Below are 27,544 nucleotides of genomic sequence, written 5' to 3'. Positions count from 1 at the left end.
ACCGGACTCAATACTTTAACTCTAACACTCCTTTTCCTTGACTCTCTTTCTCACTTGGATTCTATAACTCTAAACCCATTTGAAGCTAGCACTCCTAATTCAATTCTGAAAAATTGTCAAAGCATCAAACATTAATTAAACATCAAAAACAAGTTTTAAAAACATCAAACAAACCAAATAAAACAAACAAACACAAAATTAAAAATTTTTCAATAAAAATGCATAAAAATCAATCCTCCTCATCATCATCATCAAGCCCTACTCCACTTCCTCCAGCCCCACTTCTTCTCGCATTTATCACCTCTTCCCACGTTGGAATGTATGGAAAGTTACCACCATCTATGTGTGGAATGTTAAAGTGGTCAAAAAGTCGTATATGAGACTGGTTGCTAAAATTCAAGCCCCTCGCCATTTGATCCTAGAGTCGCCTCATCTCCACATTGTACCAATCCATTGGTACATCTTCATTCTCAACCGGAATCACCGGCGGCTCCTCCTCAATATCCCGCTCTCTCCTCGAACGAACCCGTCTTCCCGGCGCCTCGGGACCAACCATCGGATCATCATTCGGGATGACATAGTGGCCACCACCATAGTCTTCAATGATTCTCGCTCTTCGGAAAAGAATAGGATTGAACGGAGGTGTAGGGATCATCGTCATGAAATTCCATGCACCGCGGTTCATCAACTCGAATGAGTTAGCCAACCGGGTGACAAACATCCCACCATTTATTCTTGAAGTCTTGCGATCTTTGACCGCACCCTCCGAAAGATATGAAGCAAGACACCAAGGAATGTTGCAAAAAACGTCGGGTGTAATGATGCTCCATAGGAAAAAGACATCAAGGTTGGAAACCTTGTCATCATCCTTTCGTTGGTTGATGGTGGATGAAATGAGGCGGTGAATGAGGCGATGTGTTGGGGATCGAATGCTCCCTTCTTGTGCCGACTTTGGAATATAAACTTTATTACCAATGGTATTCCACCAGCCCGCACTTGTAACTCCTTCGGGAAATACCATATGTGTTTGTGCCAAAAAGGCCCAAAAGATGGGTGTTGAGACCAAGGGCTGGTCATAAACCCCCAATCGGCATGCAAGATCCACCACTGAGCATTGATGAAATTCTCCCCCAAGACAGAAACTGAAGCTTGTTGGGTGAAAGACATCCACTCCCCCGGTGAAAGACACCGTGGAAAAGAACTCTAAGCACAACTCCAAATAAACCGGTTCTTGAATACGGAATACCCGGCTCCACTCGTCACACACCATGGTTTCGCCATCATGGTGAAACTCCTTCAAAAGATAAGGAGCTAACTCCTCCTCATAGCGAACACTCTGCAACCATTCCCAATCGATCCGGTTGGGCACATAGACCTCCTTCTTCTTAATATCAGCCAGCTTCTTCTTCCATTTCCGCAATGTCGAAGCGGACTCGATTTGTGGGAAGTTTAGCCACGGAAAATCCCCTTGGTGGACACTGGAAGTTTGCCCCCTTCTGAACATGGTTTCTGCAAAACAAAGACCCAAAACCCAGAAAACACAGAATATAATTAAAACAATCTCGCATATGCTTCCCGACTCGACCCGTCGAGTCCAGGCATGACTCGGCGAGTCGCGCAAACTGCACGAGTCAGTCGACGGGTCGATGCAAATTAGGCCATGAAACCTGGAAATTTCGTCAAGGGTTTTGTATAGGGACTTACTACTAAGGTAATAAGGCCAAAATAAACGTTCAAAACAACAAAAATCATGAAAAATCAAAACCCTAAAAATTCATTACTTTTCAAAAACGGGTTTTTCATGCAATTGCTACCATATATGGCCTTATAATCACGTTCTTAACAGAAATCAAGAAGAAATTTGTTACCTTTTGAGTTTAAACTTGAGAGATTGGAAGAAAATTTGAAGAAAACTTGAATAAAACTTGAATGCTTGAGAGGAAATTAGAGAGGGGCACCCGGCGAGTATGTATGTGAAAATTGATTCTTAGGGTTAAAACCCTAGTTACCAGATGTAAAAGTAATTTCGAAATTATTTTTTTCTGTAAATAATACTGACTCGTCGAGTCGGGGTCAGACTCGGCGAGTCTAGTCGCGAAGTCAAATTTTTTTCTGAAATCAATATGGACTCGTCGAGTCGTGGTCAGACTCGGCGAGTCTCTAGCAAAACATTCATGATTTTCAAAATTTTGTTATTTATTTAAAATCATTTCACCCCACACTTGGCCCTTGCACACTCTCAAGCAGACATGTCTGATGAATTGGAGAATTAACATTTTAAAAACGCAGGAAAAATTAAAAAAAAATTAAAAAGTAAAAGAAAGCAAACTCTATATAACGGGTTGCCTCCCGCCAAGCGCTTCTTTTTAAGGAGTCATTAGCTAGACTCCTTCCTGTCTACGTTTCGTCATCTTCGATCATCGGGAATGCACGCCTAGTCCTTTGTGGTTTGTACTTAGTCTTGTAAGCGTGAATCTTTTTCTTGTAAGCCCTTTTCAATTCATCTCTTTTCTTTTTCACAGCATCCTCCTCAGCTGCTTGGGCTTCTCTTTTCCTCTTTTTCTTTTTTAACCCATTCTTCTTTACCTTCTCTTGTACCTCCTTCTCTTTAAATTTAATCACTTCATATTTTGTAATGGTTCGTGCTTTAGGTTTAGTAGTGAATGGTCAATCAGTTTCCACCCTTCTTCCCTTTATGTCTTCATCCTTTTCTGTGTTCAACCCTTCTCTAAATGGAATTGTATCAAGGCATGCCACGTCGGCGTCTTGGACTTCCATTCCTCTTCCTTCTTCTGCTGTTTGTTCTTCCAAAAAATCATAAATAGTAACTAAATCTAGGGTATGTGAAGAACTATCAACAAACAGATCAACATTGGGCAAGTTTTGATCAAATTCGACTGGACTCGTCGAGTCCATCAAGGTGACTCGGCGAGTCTGAGCGGGTTCCATCAATTCTGGATTGTTTTCTAAGTTGGCTCCTTCCAGTAGCTTTTCTAACTCCTCCAAGTCTTTGCTAGCATCTCCACCTTCTTCAGAGTGTAGCAAAAGCTTGCTTGGATCTTCTTTTAGCAAAATTTCAAGCTCTTTTTGTAATATCTCATCATCCAATTGGATAAATGAGATTTCTTCTCTCTCTTCTTCTTCTTGCTTGGCTTCTGGAATAGCTTTAAACATCACCGACTCATCACCCACTCTCAATGTCAATGTAGACTCACTTATATCAATTAGAGCACACGCGGTGTTTAAGAATGATCTCCCCAAAATAATTGGTATTTCGGGGTCTTCTTCCATATCCACCACCACGAAGTCTACTGGAAAAATAAACTTGTCCACTTTGAGAAGGAGATCCTCACAAACGCCTTGTGGATGAATTATCGTTTTGTCCGCCAAATGGATCCTCATATTTACCGGCCTTGGTGCTGGTAAATTCAGCTTCTTAAAGAATGAATAGGGCATCAAATTAATGCTTGCACCTGAATCAGCTAATGCTCGGGTAAAAACTTCATTACCAAATTGGCACGGAATCACCATATTTCCCGGATCACTCTTCTTTTCAGGCAGCTCTTTCATCAATATTTCCGCGACTTCAGCCAAATCCTTCCTAGCAGCGAAAAGGCTTTTACGCAGGTTGAAGTATTTAGGTGTTTGGAGCATTGTTTCCACAAATGGCATATTGACTTGTAAAGCTTTAAAATGCTCCATGAAGGTTCTGTATGCTTCTACTTTTTCTGCAGGCATGGCTTTGATTGGGTATGGCAGAGGAGGATTATATGGCTTTAGAGAACTGGCAGTTTTATCATCCCCGCATGGACTCGTCGAGTCCATTGGAGTGACTCGGCGAGTCGGATCGGGTTTTGCTGGATCCGATTCTTCTTCCTTTTCTGCCTTCTTCTTGGAGATTCTCAGTGCTTCTGTAACTTTTTCTTCACTACTGGAGGCTATTACACTTACATTCTCCATTCTTGGATTGGGTTCGGTGTTACTCGGAAGTTGACCCAGTCTTCTATCATTCACTTGATGTGCAAGCTGCCCCAGCTGTTTCTCAATGTTGAGAATTGATGCTTGTTGATTCCTAAGCATGTTTCTGGTCTCGTGTATGGCAGCATCGTGATCATTATGTCTTTTTTCGGACGCGGCTATGAATCTAGTGAATAACTCTTCTAAATCGGCTTTCTTTTCTACCAGTTCTTCCTTTTGGTATAGTCCCCTCTCCTTCTGCTTGTATTTCTCCTCCTTTGCCTTCTTATACTCCTCGTATGGTAGCCAATCCTTCTTAGGTTTTCGCCAATTTTCATCATACCGATCACCACTTGAATAGAAGACTTGAGCTTTCTCATTTCCATTCTCATCCAAATCACACTCCTTTGCGAGATGGGACCCTCCACAATTTTCGCATCCTACCCTAATAGCATGGATTGCTTGATCCATTTTTGTCATTCTTCGATCTAGACTATCAAGCTTTGCTATCACCGCCGCCATGCTATCACTTGCCGTGTTTACTACCCCTCGACTTACTTCGTTTATCGGATTGTGGTATTCTCTAGAGTGCTTAGAGAATTCTTTAATTAATTCTTTAATTACCGGGGGCACCTTCTTTGTAAGCGGGCCTTGAGAATCAAGTAGTTGCCTTGTGGTGACATTGACTCCATCATAGAAGATGGAGACCTCTTCTTGGCTATTAAGGTCATGGTGTGGGTAATTTCTAAGTAGGCTCTTGTATCTTTCCCAAGCTTCATAAAGAGATTCTCCGGGTTGTTGCTCGAAGTTGGCAATGGCTTTCTTTAGCTTGGCTATCTTGGAGGGCGGGCAAAAATGGTCTATGAATTCTTCTTTCATCTTGGCCCATGTGGTGACCGATCCGGGAGGAAGTGACTTTAACCAATCTTTTGCAGCTCCTTTAAATGTGACAGGAAGCATTCGAAGAAGCTGGGTCTCGCGTGGAACATTAGGCACGTTGAAGTAATCAGCCACATCATTCACTTCGTCCAAGTGCTTGTAAGCGTCTTCGTGATCCTTCCCGTAAAAAGGAATCTCCTTGAGTTGGGAGAGAATATGGCCTTTTAGTTCGAAAGTGGCAGTCGCGGGAATTGCGGGTTGCACAAGTCCTGGCCCTGTGTCATCACGCATCCTTTTCTTCCACTCCCCATGGGGATTTCATCAATGTTAGCCATCGTGATAGCTAACTCTTCTTCAGAATCGGTTTCGTGCTCGTAAGTATGCTCTTCTTTTTCCTCGGTCTCGTAGTCGATATCTTCTTGAATTGGTTCTTCAATTGTTAACGAGGCACTGGATGCTCCTGATTTGCTGCTCTTCTTTTTGCTGAAAACGGATTTTAAGTTCTTGAGTGGTGAGTTCTTTGAAGTTGCGGTTTCTCCTACGGCTTTTCCTTTGCTTCTCTTTAGTGCGGATTCCGGGTCTTCCAAAGGAGGTACCAGAGGTGTGTCAGATCCTCGGGTCATGAAACAGCTGAAAAAAAAACGAAACAAAAGAAACAAAACGCGTAAAAGGAACAAAAACGGAATAAAAAAATAAAGACTAAAACAGCGATGTACTCGCCGAGTCGGCACGAGTGCACTCGGCGAGTTCAAGGAAAAAAACAGAAAAGAAAATTTCTAGTTATTTTAAAAACGGAATTGTAATAAAACTAAATCTACTTACTGATTTGCTTTGTAAATAACTTTGTGTAAGATAAATCCCACACAAAGGATCGATTAAACTAGAATTTAGTATTAATTTTAGAACCGTTCCCCGGCAACGGCGCCAAAAACTTGATGTGTGCAAACTCACTTAGTTTTAAAACTACTTTTAATTATCCAATAACACACAAAAGGCAGTGAACCTATCAATTGTGGTATAGCTAAATAAGCAGGGTATCGAACACAGGGAACGGCAAATTAAACTAAAAACTAATTTAATCTAAGTTAATTAAGAAGCAGGGGTTTTTCTCTAGTTTTACAAGACTAGAAACTTACTAACTATTACTAATTTAAGACTAGAAAATAACGATTTAACTAGATTCAATAATTGGAAAGGAACTTCTGTTTAGTTCAACTTGGTTAACTTTATGGATGATTTTCAAGGTAATAGTGCAATGGATTAATTCTTTCGTTGGTTACCGATTCAAGTGATTAGATTCGTGTTCACTACCCTAATCCTTAGCAAATAAACTAACTCAAACAGTGGCCAATTATCTAATTTAATTATATTCACTAGATTAATTATTCGGGTTAAGTTAGACTTGCAATAGTTAACTAATTTATTCTTTTTAATTAACCTCTTGTTTGATAGTCATCTCACAAGCTTGCACATGAATTTACTCAATTTTCTTATTAATTCTAGTTTCATATTCATTAATCCTAGACATATAACATAGTGATCACATAGCATATGAGGTCAATAATCAATAGATGTTCATGCTAATCAATTATCTTCCTATTAACAGAAAATTAATTATTATTCACACACAAGGTTCTTTAGCAAGCTAAAATAACAAAAATTCACCAACTTGGAATTAATCCTACCAATCAATCAAACCATATTGTCAACTTTGTATCCCCAAACAGAACTCTAAAGGTTTTAGCTCATAATTAAAGTAAATAACAGCAAACAAACAAAGTCAAGTTGCTTAATCATGATGAATAAACAAAAGAAAAAGTGGAATGATGAAATTTTGCCTTAATTACTCTCCGGAATTGAATTCTAGCTTCCTTCGTCGCCTTCTAGGGTTTTTCTGGCTTCTCAATCGTAGCAAAGCACTTCTGAATCGTCCCAGAACTCTCCTCCATTGATCTGTGGAATTATCTTTAAATATACGAATCGACTCGTCGAGTCAACTGGTGACTCGTCAAGTCCCTCTCACATTCCCCGTATTGCGATAACTCTCTGGGATCCCGAGGCATTATCTTCTCGATCCTTCGATTGGACTTGCCGAGTAGACGATATGACTCGCCGAGTAGGTGCCTTTTTTAGTGTTTTTCTTCTTTATTCCATTCTTGATCTTCTAACTATTTCTCCCGCTTCCTTTCGCTTCCGAGCTTAATCTTAGGACTGAAAAACATAATTTAACACTTTTAAGTACCTTTTGTCCATAATATGCGATAATTAAACTAATAAATGAATAAAAATGTATACTTAATATGAACTAATTATGCACATATCAATGATCTCTTTGACCAGTTACAGGGAGCATCTTGGTTCTCCAAGATCGATTTGCAATCAAGTTATCATCAGATGAGGGTCAGAGAGGAGAATGTGCAGAAGACCGCGTTTCAGACGCGCTACGACCATTATGAGTTCATGGTGATTCCGTTTGGGCTCACCAATGCTCCTGCCGCGTTCATGGACCTCATGAACCGCGTATGTAGACCGATGTTAGACCGGTCTGTGATAGTGTTTATCGAAGATATCTTGGTTTACTCCAAGACGCGAGAGCAGCATGAGGAGCATCTGTGGGAGGTTCTAGAGACTTTGAGGAGGGAGAACTTGTATGCTAAGTTCTCCAAGTGTGAGTTCTGGTTGCGCGAGGTGTAGTTTCTTGGGCACCTTATCAACCAGAAAGGGATTTCGGTAGATCCGGCCAAAGTGGAGGCCATGATGAGTTGGGAGGTTCCGAGGTCTCCATCTGAGATTCGGAGCTTTCTAGGATTGACAGGCTACTATTGGAGATTCATTAAGGACTTCTCCAAGATAGCAGTTCTGCTCACCCGACTGACTAAGAAGTCGGTGGTGTATCGCTAGGGGCCTGAGCAGCAGGCCGCATTCAAGGCATTGAGACAGAGGTTGTGCGAGGCGCTAATTTTAGCTCTGCCAGAGGGCATGGATGATTTTATTGTGTACTACGATGCATCCATCGCAGGTTTGTGCGTGGTATTGATGCAGAGAGGGCATGTCATCGCCTATGCGTCGAGTCAGCTGAAGCCTCACGAGGCGAACTACCCGACACATGATTTGGAGTTGGGGGCTGTTGTTTTTGCCCTCAAGATTTGGCGTCATTACCTCTATGGGGTTCGTTGTACGATTTACACGGACCACAAGAGTTTGAGGTATCTCATGGACCAGCCAAATCTGAATATGAGACAGCGTCGGTGGCTTGATGTGGTAAAGGATTATGATTGTGAGATCCTTTACCATCCGGGGAAGGCCAATGTCGTGGCCGATGCGCTTAGCCGCAAGGCAGCTCCGATAAGGGATATCTGTCTGAGGATGACAGTGGTGACTCCGCTTCTGGAGCGGATCCGAGAGGCTCATCATGAGGCTATGAAGGAGGAACATCGGAAGAGTGAGCGGATTGTGGGGCAAGTTTCCTCTTTCGACTATGATAGCCGAGGGTTATTGACACTTCACCATAGGGTGTGGGTTCCTTATCATGGAGGCGTGCGCCAAGTCCTGATGGAGGAGGCGCACAAATCCGGATTCTCCACTCATCCCGGGGCGATGAAGATGTATAGGGATCTTCTTCTGGACTATTGGTGGCCCTGCATAAAGCGGGATTTGGCATGGTACGTGGAGCGGTGCTTGACCTGCAGGAAAGTCAAGGCCAAGCATCAGAGACCACACAACAAGATGCAGTTGTTGGATATTCCGCTGTGGAAGTGGGAAGACATCATGATGGATTTTATCACCAAGCTTCCCAAGACCGCGCGGGGAGTGGATTCGATCTGGGTCATTGTCGATCGATTGACCAAGAGCGCCCACTTTATCCCGATTCAGGAGAGCATCTCGACCGAGAAATTGGCCAATATCTATATCAGGGAGGTGGTGGTGCGGCACAGAGTGCCAGTTTCGGTGATTTTAGACAGAGATGTGCGGTTTACTTCCAGGTTTTGGAAGAAGTTTCACGACGAGCTGGGTACTAGTCTTCATTTTAGCACCGCTTTTCACCCGCAGACGGATGGCCAGAGCGAGCGGACCATCCAGACTCTAGAGGATATGCTGCAGGCATGTGTTTTAGATTTCGGAGGTAGTTGGGATACCTACCTTCCGTTGGAGGAGTTCTCGTATAATAATAGCTATCATGCGAGTATCGACCGTCCTCCCTTCGAGATGTTGTATGGGAGGAGGTGCAGGACCCCGATATGCTGGGGAGAGGTTGGCCAGAGGGTAATGGGGAGCACCGAAGTAGTGCTCAAGACAACAGAAAAGATTCAGCAGGTCCGAAGCAGGCTTCAGACTGCTCAGAGTCGACAGAAAAGTTATGCCGACAAGCGCCGATCAGACCTGGAATTGCAGGTCAGGGATATGGTTCTCCTGAAGGTGTCGCCATGGAAGGGCGTCATCCGATTCAAGAAGCGGGGCAAGTTAGGACCCACGTACATTGGACCCTTCAGGGTTGTAGCCCGGGTGGGCAAGGTGGCGTACCGGCTAGATCTACCAGCTGAACTCAGTCAGATCCACAACACTTTCCACGTCTCTCAGCTGTGGAAGTGCCTAGTGGACGACTCAGCAGTGGTACCTTTGGAGGACATTCCGGTTGATGACAACCTGAATTACATCGAGCGGCCTGTAGCGATCCTCGACCGGAAGTCGAAGGATCTGAGGAACAAGAAAGTGGAACTCGTGAAGGTGCAATGGCAGCACCGTAAGGGGTCGGAGTGGACTTGGGAACCAGTGGACGAGATGATGGAGCATTACCCCGAGCTGTTTCAGGATCGAGCAGCAGACTTCGCGGACGAAATCTAAAATAAGTGGGAGAGATTTGTAGCACCTGGTTCTTGGTACATATTCTTTTACTTAATTCTTTGTGCATTTTGCATCTTGGCCTTAGACTCGGCGAGTCAAAGGATCGACTCGCCGAGTAAAAGCGGGAAAGGGCACGGGGTTTAAGTTGTGGACTTGCCGAGTCGGGTCCCGGACTTGGAGAGTAAGCTGCTATATGGACAAAAACTCTAATCTAGGAGTGTGCACCCTATTTAAACACTCTAACTCGGCCTCCCTTGCTCCTAACACTTCCAGAAGAGCTGTAGAACAAAACCCTAGCCCCCATATTGTTCTAGTGAGTGATTTTGGCTTTGTGAAGGAAGTTTGGAGCTTAGAAGATGAAGGAGAAGGTTAAAGGGTGCAAGGAGGGGAAGTAGATCTGAAATCTACTCTGTGAAAGGCTTCCATTCAGGTAGAAAAGTTCCTACCTTGATCTCTAGTTCATTAGATCCCTTTTGTCCCTAATTTGTGGGGTTTAATCCCTAAAACCTTAAACTCTATGTGTTTATGCTCTATGTTCTGAAAGGACTACAGATCTGGGCCTTATGGACATCCTAGAAGTGTAAAGTTTCTATGGTTGAAGTGATTGAGGTCTCTATTAAGTGTTTGACCTCATAAAGAGCTTGGATTTGCCTTTTTGAGCTTATAGGGCCATGCATGCACGTAAAGTTTGCAACTTTACGTGATAAGCATGCCCTAGGAACACATATCTATGGTTTAGAAGCGTTGCATGTCTCAGATTTGGTCTGTATGGGAAGTGGGTCGAAGGGACTCGGCGAGTCCCAAAGTGGAACTCGGCGAGTTCTATGAAGATGGTCTTAGACTATACAAGTTGGATGAACAACTCGGTGAGTCCTATGAAGATTGCCTGGAACTCGACGAGTTGTTCTTCAAACTCGGTGAGTCATATGAACAGTTACTGAGTTAAGAGGGGTTTAAGTGTAGAAGGTCCAACCCTTCGTCACTGCTCGCGGAATTAGCGATTTATCGAGTAGCGATAGCCTAGAAACCCAAATCCTCCAGATGGATGCTATGGTGAGGATTTGGAAGCGAGTAGGGGATATGCTCGTGGGACTCGGCGAGTTGTTCTTCAAACTCGGAGAGTCGGATGAGTTTCCTTGTGGCTTTCGAATGGGAGAAGAACTCGTCGAGTTGTCGGCCCAACTCGATGAGTAGGGTCGCGGATGGGGACGAGTAGAGGGCGAGGGACTCGGTGAGTTGATGACCCAACTCAGCGAGTCGGGTCAACTGGAAGTTGACTTTAACTTTGACTTGACTTGGTTGAGGGTAAAATGGTCATTTTACCCTAAGTATAGAGATCGGTTTCTAACTGAGTGTTTGTGGGGTTTGTAGTCGGAGTATTTCCGGAGCAGCAGCGGACGGAGGTTTCCCGCACTGATTATCAGCAGCTACTTGTATGAGGTGAGTTACCTTCCAGTAGGGGTGTCTAAGGCCACAATGTCGGGCCACCAATGAGGAGTATTTAGATGATAATTGTCTTTTTGATCATTTATCTTGGTCTGGTATGCGTATTGGTTATGAGTTATATCTGTATGGTATGTTACATGATAAGGATAGTTTCCCTGATAGTGGTCCTTAGGACCAAGGGGTAGGTCAGTACCGGGATATGCCTGACTGTGTGCTTATATCTTGCTATTGTATGCTAGTGGTAGGGGGTGGAATAGTCCCCAGTTACTGGTTGAAAGATACCGATGACGATTACCGGTTGAAAGATACCGATGGTATTGTATGCTATGTGGTATTATGGGGGAACTCACTAAGCTTTGTACTTACGGTTTCAGTTTTTGGTTTCAGGTACCTCTTCGTCTAAGGGGAAGGAGTCGGCGGCGTAGCATGGCATCACACACATAATTGATTTTCCGCACGGTGTTTTCTGGGATTGTACTCTTATATGTTATTAACTTATGATGTGGGTTGAAACATGATATTTGATTTTATGAGATGACATGTTGATTCAATATTTTCTAGTGAATGTTTTATGAACAATTTAATTAAAAATAAAATTTTTGGACTTGAGCTTTGGGATGTTACACAATTAAAGCTTTTTATCACAAAATATACTTGTTTTTTATGGTTTTAAATTTTTAATGGTAATTTATAAACCTAACTATGATTTTTTTTTTTAAATAATAATGTTCTACAAAAAAGAAAAAGAACATAATTTTTTATTTCATTTATGGCATTAATTCTATTTTATCTACCACATGCGTTATTTTAATACTTTTTGTAACATAATCTACTATAATAAATAAAAAGATTTCTTACATTTGTCAATTTATAAGGTTAAAGGGAATGATAAGACTCTTAATACTCTATCACGTCAGATTTTGTTAAGCAACGTAAGTATTTGTTATCAGACCTTAGCACATTGTAAAATGTAGCGAGTAATGATAAAACAAATTAATTAGAATTGAGTTTGGAAAAAAATAGAAAAATGAAAAAACAAATTAAGCCAACCAATCAAAGTCCACACTCCCTCCTTCTCTTTGTTTTTGTTACCATACTAGCGAGACCAAGCTTAGCAAACCTTTTAACATTTTAATGGAAGTGGTGTACCATCTTTAGCGAGTGTTTTGCCAAGAGGGGTGGCGAGGCCACTCTCTTAAGCCTAATGCATTTTAACATATGTTGTTTTATGGTTAATTCTTAGAATTAATTTTTAATTGTCATTTTGTGATAATTTTCAATTTTATTAATTGACTATTCTCAATTTTTGGTTATAGAAAGTAAATAATGTGCTATTAATTTGTTTTCTTATATTTTCAACTTTCAATATGAATTCAAAATTGTCATGTTTCTTTCAAAATTCGTTATCATTTTAAGCCAAAATGGTTTACATAGAAAAAGTAATCAAACTTTGTTGTTTTCATTGATAAAACTAAAAAATGTGGTTAACCAACAAATATGGCAAAAATATAATTATTTCTCCATAGTTTGTTTTCTTAGTATAAATTAAATTATTTATTTATTTATCGTTTTTTTGTATTTATTTTGATATTTTATTTTAAAAAATACATAATATTTACACCTAAATATTTAATATTTTCTTTATAAAAAATACTTAACATTTATGTCTTCATATATATAACTTTTTTTAATCAATCCGTGTAGAACACGAATTTCATATCTAGTCAGATTATATACTAAAGTAATATCTTGAATAAGACTAGGAAACCTAGATGGAGAGGAAGACCGAGACAACTACGACTGTAATGCAATGGCATCGACATACAAGATGCTCGCTCTTTAAATAATTAAAACTTTTAATTTAAACAAAATACACATAACATAAGAGCATCTCCAATGGAAACTTATTTCATAGCTTTTTACTATTCCATTGACCACTCATAACCATTTAATATCATTGGAGTTGCTAGTTTTTTGTGTATTTAGGCTATCCGGAATGAATGGGAATTGCACGCATGAGGTGCTGACTTGCCACCCTGGAGACACGTGAACACTACCCTTAGAGTGAGTGGGTTGGGTGTGACATGGGTGTTAGGACAGACAAAGGTGTGCGTTTTCATGGATGTGCTTAAATTTGAACGTTGGCATCTTTTTTACCCTTTGAAAGCATTTAATAAAAAAATCTATTCATTATTAATTTAATTACTCCCTATATATATATATATATATATATATATATATATATATATTCATTTTACATATATTTTTCAAAACAAAATACACACTCTTTCAAACCAAATACACATTCAACAAAAAAAATGGATAACTTTTTCGGTGCAATTTCTTCTTTTTATCGGATGATGATTCTGAGGAAGACTTGGTTTTCCACACACTATTGTCTGCGATACAAGACATGGTATGTGAGAGAGGCGAAAGTTCAAAACATCATGAAGAAGCGTAGAATATGGATCAACCAGGATCAAGAGGCAGCAAATGAACTTTTGGTACGTGATTATTTTGCCCTTAATAGTTTAAATGATCTATCGAAATTCGAAGAACGTTTTCATATCAGTAGAAATTTATTCTTACATCTAGTTAGAGATTTGGAACGTAATTACGAGTTTTTCCATAAGATGGGATGCTAGAGGTAAATGTGGTTTTACTACAATACAAAAATGTACGACTACTCTTAGACAATTGGGATATGGCATAGTCCTAGACTCATCAAATGAGTATTTGAAAATGTATGAGAGGACGAATCGACATTGTACATGTCTTTTTTGTGAGTATGTTATAGAGCTTTAGCGTGACATATACTTGCGACATCCGACTAAGAGTGGCGTCGAATAGTTGTATATCGTGCATCAAGTTAAACATGGTTTTCTAGGGATGCTTGGTAGCATTGATTGTACACATTGGGCGTGGGTAAACTGTCCTAATGTATAGTGTGGTCAATTCATGAGAAGTAATCATAGGGCCCCGACTATTATATTAGAAGCGGTTGCTTCACAGGACCTATGGTTTTGACATGCATTCTTTCGTATGAAGATGTCAAACATTGACCTAAATGTGCTCCAAACGTCTCCGTTATTTAACAATATTTTGCAGGGTAAAGTACCAAACATGTCATATGTTGTGAATGGAAATGAATATAAGTATGAGTATTAATAAGGTGATGGGATATATCCAGAGTACGCTACAATTGTCAAGTTATACTTATTTTCGGCCGATAAAAAACAAAAATTGTTCAAGTTAGCACATAAATCTGCAAGGAAGGATATGGAACGAGCATTTGGAGTCCTAAAACAAAAGTGACACATAATCAAACATCCGGAACGAACATGGGATATGAAAAAAGTGACAACGATGCTGACTACTTGTGTTATTTTACATAAAATGATAATAGAATGAGGGTAGGGCTATTTTTCCATATATCGCGAACGATATACTTAATCCACTTGGAATAACACAAGTTGGCAGCCCGACATACTTCTTAAGGGTTTTGGAAATACAAAACCATGAAACACATCACAATCTATGTCACGATTTGACTGAGCACATATAGGAAGACAATTCCTAGGGCGAAATGACAATGAAGATGAGGAAGATGAGGGCGGTGACGACGAGGCGGATGAGGACGGTGACGATGAGACGGATGAGGTCGTTGATGACAACGACGACGAGTAATATTTCTCTATGATTTTTTATGTTTTAACTTTTTATGTTTTTTAAGTAATGTAAGGTTTTATTTAGTATGTTATACGTTTTTTTAGTAATTTAGGTTTTAAATTTCTATGTTTTTAATTCATGAAATGTGGTTTTATTTTCTATGTTTTTAAAATATTTATTTATGTTTTAAATTATGTTTTTTTTATTTAGTTTAATCATAAAAAATTAAAAAATATATATATTATGGAGTGGTAACTATTTCCAATATATATATATATATATATATATATATTATGGGGGTATATCGGTAATTTAATATTTTTACTGTTGAAAAGTTGGGAAAAATCACATAATCGTGACTTTTCAAAAAGGCTCAGTTTACTCTATTGGAAAAGTTATTTTTAAAAAGTCTTTTTCACTTAAACAAACATTTTTTTTACTTTTTCTAAAAGATAAATGTAAAAATTATTAAAAGTTAAAACAATCACCTTATAGTCATGTCATTGAATCCTTTCAAGAGTCTTTAACTTGAGTATACATGAGCTTCGTGCTATTTCTTCTCTCCCTTTCTTCTTCATCTTTTAGATTCATAAATGATAATCAATCTTTAGCAACGCTCGATGAAAGGTTTTGTGCTCATCCCCAAAATGAAGATTATTTTGAAAATGAAAGAGAAAGTGAAAGGGAGAGGACTAAAATGAAGAAGAAAAGGAGAGAGGACGATTGCAAGGGCGGTGTTGGGGTTCCGGTGCTCATCTAAACCGTTTCACTTCTTTTCTTCATACTTCTTCATACTTTCACCAGATGAACAAAAAAACCCAGATGTTTTGTTGCGATTTTGGAGAGGAAAAAAGGAATGCATCCCCTGTGTATGTGTGTGTTAAATCCAATAACTTGATTAATTTGTCACCTAATAAGAAGGTACCTATAGTCGATTTATCACTTTTTCAATTTGCAATCTCCAGATTTATGTTTTATATTTTATACAAATACGGATCCATTTTTATAGTTTTGTCTAATTTTAAATATTTTGTATTTCGTTAACTAATTAATTATCTCAATCATAGTTTTTTATGTTTTTAAACCATTATATATTAATCTATAATGATAATATTTATTTAATATATTATGTATGTGTTGTTTTTAAAAAACGACTAACTAAACGAAGAGTTTTTTAAAACACTTTATATAATATTATTTTTTTAAGACGTTCAAATCATTAAGCTAATAGTACAAGTAGTCATCAATAAAATAATATTAAATTTTAACCTTTGTTTTGAATCCTTATATTTCTCAACAAATTCTATCTCCTTCCCTGAATTTCGGATAATTCAAAATTTGAAACCACCAGAAAATACATGTTGATTTAAACATCCCTCCTCAAGATGGCTCTTTCTTACATCCCCTGCTATAAAGCCTACCGTGAATCTATTGTTAATGGAGGTTTTGCAACATTTTGCAAAGTATAGCATGTTATATTTTTGATGTTGAAGATCTGAAATTCTATCATAGTTAGGCAAGAATCCTCTTCTTGAATCCTTTTTTCTCTCTCTAAACACAATGATGATCTCGAATCGTTCAGGTTATCTTGCACCCCTATATTCTCACATGTCTTCACCAATAACATCAGCCACCATTGTATTCACAAGATCAACCATCATCGCTGTCAAAACCATCAGACACCACCGCATTAGGCGACTCCTTCCTATTACTTCTTATTTGTCTGTATCTTGAGGTGGAATCGCAAATCAAAATACCCAGATCTTATTAGGAGTTGTTATTTGCTACACATCAAATGATAGAGCTTCAAGATTTTGTTTACCTCTCCCCTTATTTAGACATATGATCAATTTGTATGTGATTTTTTGGTAACAGAAAGCTCGGATTTCTGTTGTTGCAGATATGTCAACAAAGTGTTTTCATTGCTCCACTATCAGGTGACATTTTTGACCTAGACATGCTTTGATTTCAAAAAACTTGGATTTTTTTTTTTGGATCTTCTTATGGATGTGATGGTTCTGGGAATGGTAGAAAACCTTACTCTCAATCCACGGACCCTAATCTTCTCCATCTATCTGAGAATACCTAGCTTTCTATTTCCTCACTTCCTCACCTGCCTCAACTCATTGAAAATTGACCATTAGCCCACTAGAGAGTCTATACGGCTCTTCTTCCCTTGATAATTAACTTTCAGACAAGTGAAACTAGTAAATCGCATTCTTAGTTTTTTTTTTGGTCGCTTCAGTCCAAGAATTGGGGTTTTTATTACTTTATATTTGATCTTCTTTTATGATTAATGATATTAGGTCTTCATTGTTAATTTTATTATTATGTATGCAGAAGGCTTCTTGCTGAAGCTGCCCTAGGATATCTAGAAACTTGAAAAGAAGGTCGTATAAACCATAGTGTTGGCCATTGAAGATTAATAGATTGGAAATTTGATTAGAACTTCTGTGACAACCCAAGTTGTTCCGTTACAATTCCCCGTTACCGTTAACGGAATATTCCAGTTTCTAAAAGTTTCGTTAATTGTTTATGTTTATATGCCGTTAAGTCGTGATAAAAGGAAATAAAAACGCATAACAAATATTTCCATTTCCTTGGAAAATATTGGTTTATTATCACAACCACTAGATCGGGTGCGACCAAAAGCCCCGTTTAACGGCAGTATTGGGTAGAAAATCATTGAGCTCCAACTCCCACCCATATATAAGGGGGAGTAAACTCCATTTGGAGCTTTTCCACCCTCTCTCTCTATACTCTCTCTCTCTAGACTCGTTTTCGCCCCGAATCCGCAACCAAACGCTTCCAAATTGTAAGTCCGCTTACCCTAGCTTACTCTAAACATTAAGATTCATGTTTATAGCATAGAATTGGACTTGGAACATGTGTTTACGGCCAAGGAGCATGCTTGGGCCGTAAACACTTAATAAGTGGGGTTTTAAGCAATTTAACCCCTCCAAACCAACATTGGGACTTAGATACGACCTTATGGCTTGCAAATCCGGACTTAGAACACCCTAGTCATGAATTTTGAGGAGAAAATAGGAGTTTACGGCCAAGGAATGTGCTTGGGCCGTAAACCCATCAAAAATGGGGTGTAAACTCATTTTTACATGCTTAAAAGCCATAGAACTCCACCAATAGCCTTGGAATAAATCCTAGAATCATCTAAAAATGGTTTGGGGACCTTAAACATGTCAAACACCCTCCATTTAGGAGTTTACGGCCAAAGCTTCCCAAGAAATAGTTTCAGGGCCGTAAACTCATAAAAACATGTTAAAGGGTGCCCTAAATTCATACCAAGGCTTGAGACATAAATTAGGGGCTTGTCCTTTGGGTTTGGATCAATTAAACACATGAAAATGAAGGGGAAAAAGGAGTTTACGGCCCAGGTATGTACCAAGGCCGTAAACACCTCTAAATGTGCCAATATGATGGTTTTAAGCTCCCAAAATGGCATAACACTTCATTATAAATTACTAGCAAGGAATTAGGGGCTTGAAACTTCACTAAACTCAAAGAATGAGAGTTTACGGCCGTAAACTCCCTTAGGAGATTCCCTAGGCCGTCAACTCCCTAATGAGGCCCTTAGAAGCCTTAAATCCACTCATGCCTTTTATGAAAAGTACTTAGAAAAATCCCATGAACAAGCTAGAAGCCTTAAACACTCTAGAACCCATCACCATGAGTTTACGGCCGTAAACTCATGGTGAGTAGTCCCTGGGCCGTAAACTCAACTTTGGGGGTTTAATCTTGGAGAGTAAACTCCATTCCTTAGTCATACACACCCTTAAACGCTACCCGGGACACCCAAACACTTAGCCAAAGTGTTTTCCGCTCCTTTGAGTGCGTATACATGTTTAATTAGTATTAAATATACTAATTGTATGTGAACATATGTTATCATATGTTAATTAGGTCATTGTGTGTGTTCGAGTCCTTGCGCGACACCGAACGACCAAACGGCACCTTCGTCGGACCTACTTACACCAGGTGAGTTCATACCACTGAATGAACCTTTTAAATGCTTTTAAATGTTTTATAGGGGGAATACAAGTTAAACATGCCAGTTATCATATCAATCACATGTGATTGATAACCTGCATGCACAAGATTTTACCACTATACATTGTTTTACCGAGTAGGACACTATAAAGGTTTTTAATTGTTTCAAAACTCTTACTTATATTGTTTTATCTAAATTCATTCTAAACTGGTTTATGACAGATTTTCTCTGTACATAAAGGTTTTTCATCAAAGATTCCCTTTTTCGACGTACACTTTTACTTGTTAAATACTGCTGCTTTGCTTATACTTATTTCATACTCCTACTCTGTAACGCTTTCACTTATACTGGTAGTCGCTTATACCTGATGGACGCTTATACTTATTCATACTCTTACTTAGAGATTCAATTCTACTTCACTTATACTTGATATCGACTCTACTGCACTTATACTTGATACGCCCTCGCTTCACTTATTGTCGTCTCTACTTCGTGATACGCTTATACTTGTTCGACACTTCTACTTCACTTGCGACCGCTTCTACTTCACTTGTTAGACACTACTACTTCACAAAGATCACTTCTACTTGATTCACACTCAGTCGTAGTTAGATGTATGTCTGTGCTTATATAGGTACATATAAGTAATGGTTGAAAGACTTAGGAAGGCTCGTCTGCCCTATTTCCTTTTCTTCGTTGAGATGTGGTCTGGTGGGATCGGATGGCCGTCCGAAGGTCGTTTGACTCATTAGTTATATATTATGTATATGAGTATGGACATATAGGAATTCTCTAGTCAGTTCAGTAAAGAGTCTCTATCTCTAGTCTACACTTACATTAGAAACCCACTATTGGGAAGTCTCTACCTCTAGTTCAGCACTTACACACTACCCACTATTTGGAAGTCTCTACCCACTATTTGGGATGCATCTTCAGGACACAGCCTTCTCCGTCGTCTAGTTGGTAACCAGAGTCTCCTGTAGGGAGAGCGGACATTGTGTGTATAGATCTATACGAGATTGACAACCCCGCACCCAGACTGCTAGCTACAGTCCCGACCTACCAAGCCAACGGGTGACAAATGTCACATTATAGACGCTTGTAGGGCGTCTGGAACTCTAGTCAGTATGGTTACGAGTATCCCGGGTTACCTTATAATTCATTGGCTTTAAGGAAACGGTATTTCACCGGCAATCTACACTGTATGCTGGTAACTCATTTTCAGAGTCACACTGTTTTGACCTTACAAGACGTATCTTTCATTTGATACTGTCTGCGGTCTGTCTTTCACTGTTTTGACCTTACAAGTCGTATCTTTCATTTGATACTGTCTGGGGTCTGTCTTTCACTGTTTTGACCTTACAAGACGTATCTTTCATTTGATACTGTCTGGGGTCTGTCTTTCACTGTTTTGACCTTACAAGACGTATCTTTCATTTGATACTGTTTGGGTTCTGTCTTTCACTGTTTTGACCTTACAAGACGTATCTTTCATTTGATACTGTTTGGGTTCTGTCTTTCACTGTTTTGACCTTACAAGACGTATCTTTCATTTGATACTGTCTGGGGTCTATCTTTCACTATTTTAGACCTTACCAGCCATACCTTTCATTTGGTACTTTCTGGGGTCTGAGTCTCTACTTGTTGGACTGAACCAGGCGTGTCGTTCGTTCGATACTCCCCTGGAGTCTATGATTCCTTGCCTTAGTCAGCAGTCTTCACTGCTGAGGCATATGATATTCCCTGACGTTGTTTGCTTTCCTCAATAATCAAATTCAATATTTTGATAATGATAGCAACTTAGGGAAAACTACTTTTACCACACAACACTGACCAGTCTTGGTAGAAGGCTGCTTTATTAAAGAAAATATAGGATTTTCTGGAAAGAACTCTAATACACAGTAAACACTTAAACTACTGCTTTCTAAAGTTATTTGAATAAATGTCACTAAATACTTATGAACTCACCAACATTTGTAAAAATGTAGATACTCGCTTTTCAAATAACTTGTATTCTCAGGTCAAAGATTAGGCAGGTACATCCCCGGAGCTGTTGATGAAGATAGCTTAGTACCACGCTGTATTTATTCTATTACATGTATTACTTTGATGTATTAATGTAACCATGTAAAACTATTACTATTAATGCAATGTTTTGTTGTACTTTGATTATTATAATGCATGTGTTGTGATACTTGACATGACGTCATCCACCCCAGAACGTTTCCGCCGTTCCGGTTTTGGGGTGTGACAACTTCTGAAAGGGTTGGGGCTAACCATATAAGGTTGCTAGAAATTCATGTGTATCTTGATCTACATATTCTTTAGGTTCGGACAAACCATTTTTTACAAGAGGCTTTATCAATAACGATATCAATATGCATAAAAAATGGATCAAGAAAATGATTTTGAGACTGGATAGGGCAAAGGCCTTATCTTAACAGGTTTTTTTTTTTATTTTAATCCTTACTTGTAATTGATTTCATCATTTTTAACTTTTTGTATTTTTGTCTTATAAATATATTGGGTGAAAGCTTTATTATATCAGGTTTGTTCATAAAAAGGTTTTTACTAAGTTTCTTTAATGTGTTGGCTTTTCAGGTTCAAAGAACTCAACCAAGAGGGCCAGTTAGAGCATTTTATTATCATTAGTTTGTATATTTTGGCATCTTACTTTTGCAATAAAGAACGGTTAAACACAAGATTTGACATGATTAAGGTAGTTTGTATATTTTTCATCTTGTTTAGTCTAAAAATGAAACATTTTTCATCATTGGTCCTTATAATATCAAGTTTCATCACATGAATTTCCTGATTACGGTGATTATTGTCCTTATTATAAGGTTCTATATAGATTTTGTTCAACATTTTAAGGTTTCGAGAACCTAAATCAATATGAATCCTTGAATTACATACCATCGTTGAAAATGTTTTAATTTGTGACCAAAGTTGGTTTAAAATCACAATGAACAAGTTGACACCTGAGTATTTTGGCCTTGTCAAAGGCCTATTTATCAACTTTTGAATCACAACACCTGATATTCTAAAGGTTTATTTGTATAAACTATTATTTATATATTTTAGCATTTTACTTAGTAGGACATTAAAATAATAAAGGAATTAAGGAAAACGAAAAAAAAAAGACGATAAAAAATAGAAGTGGTTTGGGTATGTATAAATGGAAGTAATAACCATTTAGGGGGGGTTTGGCAAAAAACTTATTGCTTATTAGTTTATTAGCTTATAAGTTAATAAGTAAGTGTATGGTAACTTATGAAAAAATGACGTATTAGAGGTTACCCACTGGAATAAGTTATTTTAATCAAAACATTTTTTTAACTTATAGTGATGTGAACCTAATAAGTTGTTTTAAAAAGGCTTAGCCAAACACCCCTTAATATGGTATGATAATGCTCTTGAAAGATCAAACTATTCGCCACCCGCCGCTTTGCACGGGTAGACGGCTAGTGTATATATATATATATATATATATATATATATATATATATATATATATATATATATATATATATATATATATATATATATATATATATATATATATATATATATATATATATATCGACCATGAGATGCTGTAAAATCATATACTCAACTGTTATTTCAGAAACAAATTAAATATTTAAATAATTAGTCAATACAAATTTTTGAATAAATCAAACATAAAATGGAAATTCTAAAATAAAAACGTAATCGTTAGAAGTTTGTGCCGACCCAGATGTGAAAGGCTACAGTCAGTAGTCACAGTAACAGACTCGCAGGTCTGGAGTAGATTTGACTAATGGAACTTTTTTATTTTATTTATTTATTTATTTTATTAACCTTTAAATTTTGTTATGTATCCATAAACATTAAACAATATTTCATCCCAACTTATAAATTATTTACCAATTTATTAAAATCAATTTCTTTAGAAAAAAAAATTCAAAACGTTAACCGAATTATGTTCTCGTTTTTTTTCCAAAAAATAACAAAACATATTTACTCTTAACACAATAGATTGATAAAATAGTTTTTATCCTTACAAAACAACATTTTTGTATTAATTTTATCAAATTTAATCTAATACTTAATTCATTCAAACAACCAAACACTCCATTCCTTTATCCATATTACCAAACATTCCAAAACACACCAAGAAAACTCATATTTACACAGGAGATGAAACACAGAAACAACAAAAAATACCTTATTTTTTGGAAGAAACCCAAACCCTTCCATCCCATTCTTGATGAATCCTTAGCATACTCAACGGATAAACAATTTCTTCTCTTGAATCCTCAAAATACACCAAGTAATTCGATCCAGTCTTCCTGATAACCTTCCCCACCCACCACCCATCCTTGTCGTAAGCATCAACGAGATCCAACAACGAAAACTCAGTCGCCATAACCTCCGGCGGAAGCGGCCGGATTTGATCGGCGGTGACGATCTCTCTCAAAGGCGCAAAACCGTCGTCGTTCAGAAGCGTTCTGTACTGGATTATGTACTCTTTTTTGGAAAGCGAAGAGATGATGTTTGCTATGTAGTATGAACCCGCGAAACCCTCTTCTTTGTTCGTAATTTCTACCCTGTCGCCTCTTTCATACGCCATTGTTGCCGATGATGTTTTTTTTTTTTTTTCTGCAAATCGGGAAGAGTAAAATGTTTTGTGGATGTGAAATACACTGATTTACGAGTTGCAAACACAAATTTTGAGTAATTTTGGGGACTATTTGAATTCGATGATGAGTTTTGTTGAATTGAAATGAGATTAAAACAAAATCAAGCGTCAATTGCTTCCAAAAATCAAATAATAATGCTGAAAGAAAGATTAAAAGAGGATGCAGAATCAGAATTACTCTTTGAGGAATGTATGCGACCTTATCGAAAACCAAATTAGCCTGAGACGTCGAGGCAATCCTAGTAGCGACTGTATTCCCGTAGTGAATAAGTAGAAATTAACCCTAATTTACACTACAGCCATTGACGACGGTTGGTGGACTTTTTTTTCCAATATTTTAGTAAAATCATAAACATAATCATATTTATGTTTTTATTTTTTTTAGTTTCAACGAAATAATTATTTATTTTAGAAAAATAATTATTTATTTTAGGTCAGCTGATATCATTTAGGACGTGTTTTGGCATCGGTCATATTCTGCCACATTAATTTTTCTATGAAAAAATCACTAATATAACTAAAACCGTTTATTATTTAGACCAAGTTCAATGGATGCATAAAAATAGTGTTTTGGAGTAAAAATGTGTTCCAATAGACCATTAAACTTAACACAAAAATGATGGAATTGAATAATGGCTTTTATATTTGGTCTAATACTATTCATCACACAAAAACAACTTTTTGAATTGTTTAATTTTATTTTGGTTAGTTTTATAACTTTTACAACTTTAATAATTATTCTATTCTACAATATAATATGAAAAAATATTTTTAATGTAAATTTCAAATGTGTAGTTGGAGTAAAAAAAGGTTTTGATGTTAAAAATACATCAATTTAATGATACTTTTAGTAGAATGGTTGAAGTTGCTCTTAATAGAAAATAGCAAAAAAAAAAAAACCTAAATTACAAAAATAATCATCAAAATCGTAAATGAATTAAGCTGATCTACGATTTCACCAAGTCATCTGCGAACGTACAAATTGTTAATAAATATACATGTATTAGCAACTTGTACGTTCACATATGATATCGTTATTATATATGAAAACCGTGTTTTCCTCCTTCCTTTAAATTCCAATTTCCATGGTCCACTAAAAGACACGTAACCTAAGTACAAAACGACGCAACCAATGACAACTTATTGTTTTGCAATCCTCCCAACGTTTGCCAATATCCATAACGTTTCCCAATCCAAAAGGAAACAACAAATCAATTTCCTTCCCCTCTACACCATTCCCGATCCTCTTCCCGTCGAAAAATCCCCAAATCTTTACACTATCGTATCCTATCGGTAAAAGCACTTAAGATTATCGGAAATAGCAGTTTCATTCGCTTATGTTCATGTTAATCTGCTTTCATCATTCAATCTCGGATTCATGATACGCTTCTTTTCCATCTTCTTCTTCCGGATGAACCAGTCAAATAGGGCTTTATTGCGATTTCATCAAAGATAATCCCCACCATACGCACCGGGCTTCTGTTCATGTTATTCTTCCTAAGCCCAACCACCGATGATTGCGTAATTCGACCCTGTATACAAAAAAGGTAACGACTTTCTTCTATTTTCTGCTTTCATCATTCAATCTCGGACTCATCATATGCTTCTTTTCCATTTTCTTCTTCCGCATGAACCAGTCAAATAGGGCTTTATTGCGATTTCATCAAATATTATCCCCACCATACGCACCGAAAATCATCGGTGTCTCTTTATGTTTGGTAAATCGGGTATTAAAATAATGATAATTTTACATGACTTCAAATTATAACGAAACCATCATCTCTACAACAGTATTATTGGTTTCCAATTAATTGTGTTGACGCACATTCACAATTGGACACCAATTTCCACTGAAAACGTTCCATGTTCAAGAACACGGGGCTAATTCACTCTTCTCCATCTCTTTTTTCCTGTTTATTATAAAAAACTTGTATCTCTCTCTGTAGTGTATTTTGGCATGATCGCTTTTTGTGTTTATATTTATGTAGTTTTCTGAATGGGGGCAAGTTGATCGAAGGAAAGGTTGGTGCATCTCTACGCCAACATTATTGGTTTCCTATAAGTTGTGTTCATTCACACTCAAATTGGACACCAACAGTCACTTAACACGTTCCAGGTTCAAGAACATAGGGCTAATTCTCTCTTTTCATGTTTATTATGAAAAAACGCATATCACTCTCTTTTTTCCATCATGCCATGATCGCTTCTTATGTTTATATTTATATGTAGTTTTCTGAATTGGGGCAACTTGAAAGAAAAAGGTTGGTGTAATGTGTTGTATTATTATCCTTCTCACTAATCCCTAATTTTTTTGAAGATTAAATGTGCACTTCAGGTTATTGAAATTAATTGTTTCATTGTTTCATAAATAATGAAATTAACATACTCCAATAGCATACAAGCATGTCTCAATTCACTTGGTGGTCTGTTACTACTGGTGAAAACAATACAGTTCTATTGGTTTGTTATAACATGCAATAACCAATCCTGGTTAATGAATAATATTGGTTTAATCATTCTTTTGTAGAAATGTTGTTTAATTTTTCACGTTTGCAACAACTTACTGTTTTACATGATTTTTTTGAACACAACAATTCCAAGCCTAATCAACAAAACATAGTTGTGGATTTCCAATGAATACAATTTCTAGCATTTTGCATGTTCTAACAAAACTTCAAATTAAGGGTTTTTTTAAAGATATTTTTATGTGTTTTGAATTTTCATTGATGATATTCTAGAGTTAGTTAGATATCTAATTTTTTTCAATATATAGCAAAGTAGCTGGATCATATATCACCTATTTCTTTCCTTGTGGAAAATTTATATAATTGATGCTAAATTATCTATTTTTTTTATTGAACAGGTATTGAATTTGCTTACAAGAAATGAATGTAAATAGTATGCAACACCATTCTATGGCATCGGCCAGGTTCTTTCCTGATTAATTTAACAAGATAGGTAAATAAAATTTCCAACTGAATAGGTGTAACCATTAAGGAAAAACAAATTTGTCAATTTACATATTGCAAACTTGAAAATCATGAAAACATTTCAACAAGCATCTAATAATTACACAAAAACTTTACATGTTGGTTGTTCCATTATAAATAAGAAACAATATAGAAGATTAGCTATTATAAATTGGAAGAAAAAACAAGCACGATATAATGACATAATAGACAAGTTAGACATGATTCATAATGCTTGTGAATATAAGAAAAAATATAGAAAAGATGCAATTAAAAAATGGAGAAAGAAAACAAAGAAAACTTGCAATTTGAATCTCCAGTTAATTTACAAAAAAATGAAAATAAATGATACCACGGTAGAAAAATCAACCAACGCAAATGAAACTATAATTGGAGAAAAAGAAGCAACTAACAAAAGAAAACTTACAGTTGGTGGTCAATCAGTTGCAATGTCAAATGTCATCAGCAATCAGGTCAATAATACAAAAGGAAAGGCATTGTTAAAGCAAGTTATTTTATCTGCAGATATTCTTCTAGAAGTAGTATGTTGTTCCTATTGTAATGCTCTGAAGTTTTATTCAGAAACATCAAATTTTTGTTGTTTAGAAGGTCGGATTGTTTTATCCAATAATGAACTCCCACTTGTCATGCGTAATTTGTTAACATCTACATCAGAAGAAGCAAAATCTTTTAGAACATATATTAGAACATACAATAATCATTTTGCCTTCACTTCATTTGGTGTTAAAGCAGACAAGAACCTGACAAAAAGAAATTAGGGTATTTACACTTTTAGAGTCCAAGGCCAAGTATATCATTTTGTGAATGATTTACATCCTGATGAGAAAAGTGCTAAAAACCTTCAATTATATTTTCACGATACAGAGAACGAAATAGAAAATAGATTAACAACTTCCCCACGAATATCTAAAGACTTAATTGTAACATGCATAACCTATCTACATCATAATCCATATGCACGCTTTTTCCGAAATTTAAGTGACATACCATGTTTAGATGAATATAAGATTATTCTTAAGACTATCCCTACACAAGATCACCGAGTGTATAACAAGCCAGATGTCGCAC

The 27,544-nt window shown here is 37.3% G+C and overlaps 2 long non-coding RNA genes across 10 annotated transcripts; one reads left to right on the top strand and one right to left on the bottom strand.

Moving 5' to 3' along the window:
* Positions 1-22,900: 22,900 nt before the first annotated feature.
* Positions 22,901-23,799, bottom strand: LOC145071265 (uncharacterized). Its single transcript, XR_013690337.1, has 2 exons — positions 23,665-23,799; positions 22,901-23,446 (listed from the first exon to the last, which is right to left on the bottom strand). It is a non-coding gene; the product is annotated as an uncharacterized LOC145071265 (long non-coding RNA).
* A 798-nt stretch (positions 23,800-24,597) lies between these two features.
* LOC145069535 (uncharacterized) lies at positions 24,598-27,187 on the top strand. 9 transcript variants are annotated; one of them, XR_013689543.1, is made up of 5 exons: positions 25,040-25,213; positions 25,475-25,602; positions 25,716-25,747; positions 26,350-26,415; positions 26,885-27,187. It is a non-coding gene; the product is annotated as an uncharacterized LOC145069535 (long non-coding RNA). The 9 variants fall into 9 exon arrangements; XR_013689542.1 differs by having other exon boundaries at positions 26,350-26,444; XR_013689545.1 differs by adding an exon at positions 24,598-25,033 and having other exon boundaries at positions 25,124-25,213; positions 25,475-25,747; positions 26,350-27,105.
* Positions 27,188-27,544: the final 357 nt, after the last annotated feature.

This window comes from Lactuca serriola, chromosome 8, assembly GCF_051521515.1.
Source record: "Lactuca serriola cultivar US96UC23 chromosome 8, Lser_US96UC23_V15, whole genome shotgun sequence".
In the NCBI taxonomy this organism is placed as follows: domain Eukaryota; kingdom Viridiplantae; phylum Streptophyta; class Magnoliopsida; order Asterales; family Asteraceae; genus Lactuca; species Lactuca serriola.
The sequence above is the reverse complement of the archived record's forward strand: the minus strand, read 5'-3'. Positions and strand labels throughout refer to the sequence as shown.